Source organism: Hevea brasiliensis, chromosome 13 (assembly GCF_030052815.1).
Source record: "Hevea brasiliensis isolate MT/VB/25A 57/8 chromosome 13, ASM3005281v1, whole genome shotgun sequence".
Classification (NCBI taxonomy): Eukaryota; Viridiplantae; Streptophyta; class Magnoliopsida; order Malpighiales; family Euphorbiaceae; genus Hevea; species Hevea brasiliensis.
The window spans coordinates 66,781,310-66,790,219 of NC_079505.1; the positions used below are offsets into that span (position 1 = coordinate 66,781,310).

General features: G+C 24.0%; 1 pseudogene; it reads left to right on the forward strand.

Moving 5' to 3' along the window:
- Positions 1-2,017: 2,017 nt before the first annotated feature.
- LOC131171896 (cuscuta receptor 1-like) lies at positions 2,018-8,661 on the forward strand (annotated as a pseudogene).
- Positions 8,662-8,910: the final 249 nt, after the last annotated feature.

Sequence of the window (8,910 nt, forward strand, 5' to 3'; positions counted from 1 at the left end):
AGCATTGATTAATTAATTAATTTCAAATTGACTTATGACTTGAGAGTTAAAACCAAATAACACGGTTCATATATAATTCACAATTATTTCATGTACATTTTTTTAAAAATATATATTTTTTTTTACAAATATAGCTACCATAAATTATAAATTTTATTAAAAAAGTGATTGTATCTGAAAATTATTAAGTATGATGGAATTTAATCAAGTTGAAAAATGAGGTCCATATTTATCACCTTTATCTAAAAGAGAAGACTTACAACTTTTGGAAAATAATATCCTTGCTTATGAAATATAGATGAGAGAAGCATTAGACTTGTTGAAAATGATATCATTAATTTATTATGAATTGAGTTATGATTCAAGAGTTAGAACCAAACAACACGGTTCATAATTCACAATTATTTTATGTGAATTTTTTTGAAAAAATATTTTTTTACAAAAATAGCAACCATAAACTATAAAATTTATTTAAAAATATTATATATAAAAATTGTTAAGTAAGATGGAATTTAGTTGAGTTGGAAAATGAGGTCTAAATTTATCACCTTTATTAAAAGAAAATGCAACTTGTGGAAAATAATATCATTTGCTTATGAAATATAAATGGGAGAAGCATTAGGCTTTTAGTAGAAAATGATAGCATTAATTCATTAGTAATTGAGTTATGACTTAAGTTAAAACCAAAAACCACGGTACATACAAAAATAGCTGCCACAAACTATAAATTTTATTAAACAAATACTTTATTATTTATTATAGAAAATGGTTCTTTGGTTTAAAAAAAACTTTAATTTTTATTTTCTGTAGAAAATAAGAAAAAATATGAAAAATGTTTTCAATAATAGAAAAAAATTTAATTCAAAAAATTAAAAAAAAATTCGTATTTTATAATTATTTACATTAAACATAAATAAATAATTACAAAATATACTTAAAAACTTATTTTACTTTTAAAATTTTTTTCTATGCGCTATTTTTTTAATAATATGATTATTTTTATTATTATAAATATATATATATATATATATATATTAAATAATTATTCAATTTTTTTAATAAAATAAGTTATAGTATAATTTTAGTTATAAAAAAATTATTATTTTTCATGTGAAAAATACTTAGAAAATAGAACTATTGTTGTAAAAGAAAATAATGCAAAACAACTTAAAATTGTTTTCCAAATTTTAGTTAAATTGTGAAAAATAAGAGACTAATTTTCTATTCCTTCATTAGAAAACTGACATAAATGAATATGAAATTTTATTTTTTAATTTACATAAAATTTTTTTCCGAAAAATTACTCCAATTTTTCACAAGTAGACATACCTTAAACATTTAAAAGATCTGACACAAAAGATATTATTTATAGAAAAATAAAGTAAGAATAATTCCAGAATTGATTAGGTTGACTTACCATCAAGGGTTCTGATAAAAGAACAAAATAAACAATGTGAATTAGTCTAACCCAACAACACGTTTTCTTAGAAAATAATACAATAAGCTCAAAATAGAGTTGAAAATAGGTTGAATTGGATATATTCAAATTCAAGTTATTTTGGATGGTATATTAGCTTAAGTTTTGTTTCATTTAGTAGTGTCGAGTTCCTAAATAAAATGAATTTTAAGTCAAATTTAGATCAATTTGTAAATTAAGATTATTTCTACTTAATATTTTGTTTTTTAAATTAATTTTTAGTTCATAATTTAGATTGATTAGATCAATTTCAAATCGAATTGTATAAATAATTGAGTTGACCCTTAATTAAATTCTTATTTTTTAAATTATTTGAGTTTGAATATTTTTATATTTTATAAATTGTTATCAAATAGACGAATGAGGTCCAAATTTATCAGAAAGAGAAGCATTGTAGAAAATAATATATTTTCTAAAAATATAGATGAGGGAACCTGTAGACTTGTAGTAGAAAATAATAACATTAATTGATTAATGACTTTTGAGTTAAAACCAAACCACACCACAAGGTGTTGATTCTTTTTTTTCTTTTTTTTTTTGGCTTGGGTCCCACTGGACTCTTCCCTGCCTATAAAAGGCTAAAGCCTTCTGCATTAGGATGCAAGAGAGAAATTAGCAATAGACGATTCCACATATAAATTATTAGAAATGGAGATAATGAAAGAGTGTTGGATATTGGTGATGATTTTACTATTGCGAGGGAGTTGGTGCTCTGATGGTTGTTTGGAGCATGAGAGAATTGCTCTTTTGCAACTCAAGTTTGAGTTCATTTCTTCTTCTTCTTCTTATCCTTCTTCTTCTTATTATTATTTTTCTTCTGATTATTATTCTCATGATTATGATATGCCTCTTTGGGGTGTAAATACTGACTGCTGTAATTGGGGAGGGGTAAAGTGCAACACCACCACAGGGCATGTTGTGGAACTCTCTCTTGACGGTATAAGAAGAGGAGGAGATTGGTATCTAAATGCTTCTTTGTTTCTACCCTTTCAACAACTGAAGAATCTTTCCTTATACGGAAATAATATAGCTGGTTGCATTAAGAATGAAGGTCCATCAATTTCATTATTATAACATTTGCAAATTGTTTGAAATGCACTTAATGAGCTTTTTCCCTTCCCTTGTTTATTTATTTCTTTATTAAATTTATTTAATGTTTAACTACAACTCTTTGTGTAGGTTTTGAAAGGTTATCAGTACTTGACAATTTGGAGCTTCTTGATTTGGGTTTCAACCATTTCAATAACAACATCTTATCATCTCTAAGTGGTCTTTCATCTTTAAAAATTTTATATCTATGTGGAAATAGATTGAAAGGAATAATTAATATTGAAGGTACGTGAGATTGATTTTCTACCCTCTTTATTTCCATCATCATCATTATCTCAAACAAAATTAATTCATTGTAAACGCCCTTTCTTTATCTTAGCGATTAATGGATTATTGAATAAAATTAAATTATCTAACAAATTTGAAGGAGTTAGATTTATCATATAATACAATGGAAGGCTTTAAATCTTCACATGGTAGGAATTGATCTTTTATTTCTTTCATATTTTTTTTTGTTAAATTAGCTACAATTAAATAATAACTTTTATAGGTGGTGAAGAATTACTGAAGCTGAGTAATTTGCAGCATCTTGATTTGGGTTATAATAATTTTAGTATCAACAATTTATCATTTCTCAATGGGCTGTCATTTCTCAAAAGTTTATACATAGCAAACATTCAATTGAAAGAACCATTTGATTTGAGAGGTTAGATATAATTTTTCATTCTTTTTTTCCTTTCTATTTCTCACAATTTGATCATAAAATTTTACAGTTATCTAATTATATGTGCTTTCTTACTTAATTAGATTTGGGTTTAAGCCAATTAGAGGAATTGAACTTGAGCGAAAACAACATTACAAAATTTGTGGACTCAAGAGGTATGGATTGTACATATTTAATATATGTATATTACTTAATATTTTTCTTCACTGTATACTATTTTAATAATATAATTTTTTTAAACAAAATATTTACTTAGGAAAATAAAATTTAAAAGCAAAAAATCAGAAAAATAAAACAAAAATTTCTTTTTCTTTTCATGTGAATATCTTTATGAAGTATATACGCTTTACTATGTTTTTCATTTCTAACAAGTTACAAAAAAATTAAAGAAATTATTTTCTAAATGCTTGTCAGATATATAGGCCAAGCAAATGATAACGTGACTTATATGTCAATTTATTTTCAATTTATTTGATTCAAAATAATTAATAATTTATTTTGATTTATATAAAATTTAAAATATTTAAAAATTAAAAATTAAGTCGATGATTTCTAAAATCCAATATAAAATTTATCCGTTTGACTTGACAAATCAACTTAATTTTTTATCTCCGAATTAAATAAATAAAAATTTTGTTTAGAATTTGCTTTTATTGTTGGCCCGTAAATGCATCAATAGACTAAGATAAAATTTTCATAGGGATGATTTTTTTTTTCACAAAATAAATACTGAATATGCTATGAAAATTATTTAATTTATATTATATTTTTATTTGCAGAAACAAGGAGTTCAAACAATATAAGAGTGCTTTATCTATATGGTATCACCATAAAAGGAAAAAGCATGTTATTAGAATCATTGAGAGTATTGACCCACCTTAAAAGCCTGTATCTAAGAGAGAGTAATTTCGAAGGGACAATTCAAGGTAAGTTGTAATTCTTAATTGTTTGTTTTTGAAATGCATTTCCCTAATTATATTTTTGCGCTGAATTTTATCAAGTAATTGATTTTGCTCTCTTTTATTTGTTTTGCAAATATCTCCCTTTTATAGAAAGATAATATTTCATATTAAGTGTTAAACTTCACATTTAACCAAATCAATACTAACGTTCTCTTATATTTTTCCCCATTTCATTTACATTATACTATTAAAAATTATAATATTAAAATAAAAATAATTATTAATTATTAATAAAAGTTTTTTATTATAATTTTATAAGTAATCCTAAACTAAATGAAAAATTTTTTTATATATAAATTTTATCGATTTAATTTATTTTTATATTTAAATTAGTAAATTTTATTTTATAATTATTTAAATTTATATTTTAAATTTTACTTTAAATTGTTGATTATACGGAAGAATATAACAACGAATAAAGCTAAATCCTACTAATTAATTAATGAAAATAATTTATTAATAATTTTTTTTACTATAGTATTCTTATTTGATAAGTAAATTTAAACTAAATTAAATATATGGAAAGGAATTTTAAAAATTAATTTATTTTATATTAAAATTAGTTTATTATATTTTATAATTATTTTAATTTATATCTTTTATTTTAATTTTGAATTTTATTTTAAATTGTTGAATATAACAACAGACAAACCCTTTTTCTTTTTTTAGAATAAACAATGGACAAAGTTAAAGGCCATTTTTTTTAGTTAGCGAAAATTTAATTTCCTTGAGTTAAATAAAATTAATACTTAAAATCTTCCAAATAAAAAAGAAATTAAATTTTCACCGCTTTATAATAATTTTAAATTAAAATTAAATTTTTATTTGATTCAAATTTCTTTATTTAAATTTTTTATACAAGCTTTTTAGTTCCTTCTATAAAAATACAAATGAGGGTGAATTTATGAACAGATAAAAATATTTTTAATTTTGAAAAATATTTGTGATATTAAAAATAATTATAATATTAATATCGTATTACAAATTTAACTATTCCTCTTAAAATTTATGAAATTCCTTAATTTCCCGATTTGAAGATTCTTAAATATATAATTTTCTAAAAAACATAAGCTTCAATTTATATACTAATTAATAATATAATATCCTATATAATATTAAATTTAATAAATTACTACTTCCTTATATAAATTACTTTTTATTAAATATTTATATTGAAAAGATTAATTAAAATAATATTAACATTATAATTTATAATTCTCTAAAGAATTATCTATAATTACAATATCAATTTATAAACTTCTAAAAGAAAAAAAAATAACATTTTTAATTTACAGAAATCCTTATAAATTTCCATATTCACAGAAATAAAAATAAGAGTTGTTATAAAAATTCTAATGTGCTCTGTCCTTTTATGTTATAAAAACTGAATATTTTTGTAACAATATTTCGGGTTAAAAGTTTAATAGTCACTTTATTCTATATCATTATATTTATTTTAATTTTTACTTAATAAAAATATTATATTTATCTATATATAATATACAAATTTTTTTAAAAAATATATAATTAAAAACCATATAAATCATGTCTAAAAAATTATATACAGCCATTAATTAACAACAAAAAAAATAATAATATATAAATTAACATTTGAATTATAATTTAAAATTAATATTGACAAAAGCGTTATCTTCAGTTATATAATTATATATTCATCAAAACAAATGATAATATATACAAATAAATTACTATGATTATCATTTTATATTGATCTATGGATTCTTTGCTTTTACAGATTCATGTTTTATTAGTAAATTTTATTTTATTTTTAAATTAGTAAATTTATTTTATCGATTTAATTTATAGATTCATGTTTTATTGGTAAGTTTTATACAAATAAAAATTTTATCGATTTAATTTATTTTTATATTTAAATCAGTAAATTTTATTTTATAATTATTTAAATTTATATTTAATTTTAATTTTAAATTTTATTTTAAATTGTTGATTACACGGAAGAATATAATAACGAATAAAGCTAAATCCTACTAATTAATTAATGAAAATAATTTATTAATAATTTATTTAAACTAAATTAAATATATGGAAAGAAATTTTATCAATTAATTTATTTTATATTTAAATTAGTGTATTTTATTTTATAATTATTTTAATTTATATCTTTTATTTTAATTTTGAATTTTATTTTAAATTGTTGAATATAACAACAGACAAACCCTTTTTCTTTTTTTAGAATAAACAATGGACAAAGTTGAAGGCCATTTTTTTAGTTAGCGAAAATTTAATTTTCTTGAGAAATTGATTTTGTCCTCTTTTATTTATTTTGCTAATATCTCCCTTTTATAGAAAATAATATTTGATATTAGCCAAATTAAATACTAAATATATTTTTCCCTATTTCATATCCTTATGTGTGTGTGTGATATGCTTGCCTCATCTAAAGGATTTGGAATATCTAGCATTGGACTGGTCTTTCATCAACAACAACATTCTACAATCAATTGGAGTAATGTCTTCTCTTAAGAAATTATCATTGCATAGTTGTGAACTTAATAACACGAAGTTTTTAAACCAAGGTAAATTTGATAATCCCTCTACATTTGAGACTTCTTTTGTCTTGAAGATTCTTACTAAAGCTTTTACAAATGAATTTTCAGGTGTGTGCAAACTAAAACAACTCCAAGAGTTAGACATTTCCTATAATGAAATCAGTGGTAGCTTGCCTTCATGTCTTGCCAACTTGACATCTCTTCAATGGTTAGTTGTCACTTCCAATCATTTTATTGGAAATATCTCTTTATCTCCACTTAGAGATTTAACAAACCTCGAGCATCTAGAGCTCTTAGACAATCTTTTCCAAATCCCAATCTCATTGAGTCCATTTTTCAACCATTCAAAACTCAAATTCTTTTTTAGTTGGGGTAACAATATATATGCAGAAACAAATGATCAAGATTTGACCCCAAAGTTTCAATTAGAGACTCTCAATTTCTATGGTCATGCATGCGGTGGAGCATTCCCCAAATTCCTCTATCATCAACACAATCTACAATATGTTGATCTCTCAAGCTTGAAAATGGGAGGAGGGTTTCCATATTGGTTGTTAGAAAATAACACAAAACTAGAAGGCCTTTTTTTAAAAAACAATTCCCTTTCAGGACTTCTTCAATTACCACATCATTCTCATATGAATTTGTCAGTGTTAGATATCTCAGATAATTTCTTCCATGGCAATATTCCACTGCAGATAGGAACATATTTGCCGAGATTGAGACATATGGACTTGTCTTCAAATGATTTCAATGGTAGCATTCCCTCTTCATTTGGAAATATGAGCTTCTTGCGAAGCTTAGACTTATCCAATAATAGTTTGTCGGGTACTATACCTAAGCACTTAACCATGGATTGTGTCTCATTAAGGGAAGTTTATTTGTCCAAAAACCAGCTACAAGGATCATTGGAAGATGCATTTTGTGATTGCCCTGAATTGGTTGTGCTGGATCTTAGCCATAATAATATGATTGGAAGCATTCCATCATGGATTGGAAGATTTTCTCAATTGAGCTATATGATCTTGGGTCATAATAACATTGAAGGGGAAATCCCAATTCAATTATGCGATTTGACTCAATTAAGTTTGATTGATCTTTCGCATAATAATCTCTCTGGTCATATTCTCCCTTGTCTAAGATCTACAAGCAATTCATATATACCACAAGAATACATTTTTGTAATGGATGAAGCTTTAGAGTTTACAACAAAGAGTAGATCCTATTCTTACAAAAGAGGTATGCTATCTTATATATCTGGAATTGATCTCTCATGCAACAATTTGACAGGCCAAATTCCTATCCAAATTGGAAACCTCAATGAGATCCATGTACTAAATTTGTCCCATAACAATTTGATAGGAAAAATCCCAGCATCATTTTCCAACTTAAGCCAAGTTGAGAGCTTGGATCTTTCATACAACAACTTGCAAGGCCACATCCCTTCCCAGCTTACTGAGTTAAATTTTTTGGAAGTTTTCAATGTGTCATACAATAATTTATCTGGTAGAACACCTGAAAGGGTTGCTCAATTTGCAACATTTGATGAAAGTAGCTATCGAGGTAACCCTCTTCTTCATGGATGGCCAATGCAAAAGAATTGTATTGTAATGGTATCCCCTCCATCAACTTCAAGAAGTACAATTGACGATGAAGAAAGTAATTTTTTCATGGATATGGGTGTTTTCTATGTGAGTTTTGGGGTGGCTTACATTATGGTCTTATTGGCAATTGCCACAGTTCTATTCATAAATCCATATTGGCGGCATGTTTGGTTTTACTTCATTCAGATTAGTACAGACAATTGCTATTATTTTATAGTAGACAATTTTGCTTTTTTGTCCAAGCTTAAATTATTTTGTAGATAAATGTATTATGTATTTATTATGTATTTATGTATCTTTTTATTAACCTCGACTTTGAGATCAAAACTCAAACAATCATTTTAATTAATGGATATTTTATAGGTTCATGTATTTGGATAATGTTGCATTTTTATAATGCCATTTTGAAGGACTGAATAGTATTTTACAGGTTCTTTCTAAGTTTACTTGGTTTCAAAATCCAGATTTATAAGAACTAAAATTGTTGGAGAATAATCTCAAAGAGAAAATAGGAATAACTTAAAATTTTTTTCCCTTGGCTACATAAGGTAAGCACGAACAG